This window comes from Triticum dicoccoides, chromosome 6B (assembly GCF_002162155.2).
Source record: "Triticum dicoccoides isolate Atlit2015 ecotype Zavitan chromosome 6B, WEW_v2.0, whole genome shotgun sequence".
In the NCBI taxonomy this organism is placed as follows: Eukaryota; Viridiplantae; Streptophyta; class Magnoliopsida; order Poales; family Poaceae; genus Triticum; species Triticum dicoccoides.
The window spans coordinates 28,623,456-28,624,405 of record NC_041391.1 but is presented as its reverse complement, the minus strand read 5'-3'; positions in this window follow the sequence as shown (position 1 = coordinate 28,624,405).

Below are 950 nucleotides of genomic sequence, written 5' to 3'. Positions count from 1 at the left end.
GTCGTGGTGGGGGTGCCAGATCCGAAGTTCGATGGCGTGTCCGGGGTGTTGCCCCGGTCTGATTCGTTCAACGGCAATGGCTTCACTTTTGGTGAGGCACCTTGGAGGTCCGCAAAGCTGCATATCAGCGATGGAGCCGCGTCGAGCTCGGGTGAGGAGGTGATCCGTCATTCTTTTCTTCGGTGGCTGCTATGGTGGTGCCGGAGGCAGGTGACGGGCGTTAGTGTCAAGCTCAGAGACGTTCTGCTATCTTTTCAGTTTTGTCATGTCGGTTCTTACGTGACTTGTGCTTTGTTCTTTATGATATCAATGAGACACGTATTACCATGCAAAAAAAAGATAGATTGAGAACGTTAGGATTTTTTTTGCTTGTAGATATTGTTACGTTTCACATTATATAACTGTTTTTTTAATTTAATTTAATTAACATGGTGATACTAAATCTATGGATTAATCTGAACCATAATAACTCGGTCCCACCAGATACTGTTTTTAATTTTAATTGATTAACATGGCAATACTAAATTTATGGATTAATCTGAACCATAATAACTCGGTCCCACCAGATGAGAGGCTCCTAATTACTGATTAACGTGATAATTTATAGGGAGTCTTTAATTAGTATAGGTATAGAGGTATAGATAGATAGATGCACTAATGAATATGACTTACCATAACAGACCTAGGTGCCTAGGCACCTAGGTGTCCCAAACAATTTACCTATATATATATATATATATATAGTGGCACTATTCTGATTCCAGGATTAGAATAACTATTCGGATCACGGAACACTCTATATAGGAGGCGACCGGACGTTCCTAAGATCTAAAAAAACACCGAACCCCACCTCCCACCTCCCACTCTTCCACCTCTCGGCCCTCATCCCCGACCCGCTTCCCCCACGGCGCAGCGCCTCCTCCCCCCGGGCCGGCTCGCCACCTCCCCTC